Genomic DNA, 553 nt, shown 5'->3' on the forward strand with positions numbered 1-553 from the left:
GAAGGGGAACTATTTTTTTTATTTTTTTTACTTACCAGGTATGTGTAAAATCGGGAAAAATAGAAAAGCACATGTAGACTTCGAATTTCGACCTCATTTTTTCCAGTCCACCACTAAACAATATCAGGAACCTCCCCACAAAATTTCATTCAGTTTGGCCAAGGTCTTAAATTTGACAAATTTTGGCACCAACCTATCTAGTCGCGGTGCACCGACCAACTTGGCCAAGTGCAAAATGCATCCAATTCAAAACTTTTGTGCACCAACACTTTTACAGTACTCATTTGGGGGCATTTGGAGGCCTTTCCAACCCTCACATCTCAAAAACCACGAATTTCATTTTTTCACAAATCTCCCCACCAAGCCATCTAGCTATGCCGTGGTGCACCGCCAACCTTGGCCATGTGCAAAACCCTCCGAACTCAAAACTTTCGTGCACCAAGAATTTCATGGTATTCATTTGGGGGCATTTGGAGGCCATTCCAACCCTCACATCTCAAAAACCACGAATTTCATTTTTTCACAAAACTCCCCACCAAGCCATTTAGCTATG

Source organism: Vigna unguiculata, unplaced genomic scaffold (assembly GCF_037176805.1).
Source record: "Vigna unguiculata cultivar grain cowpea cultivar isolate G323 ecotype 2 unplaced genomic scaffold, ASM3717680v1 ptg000068l, whole genome shotgun sequence".
Taxonomy (NCBI): domain Eukaryota; kingdom Viridiplantae; phylum Streptophyta; class Magnoliopsida; order Fabales; family Fabaceae; genus Vigna; species Vigna unguiculata.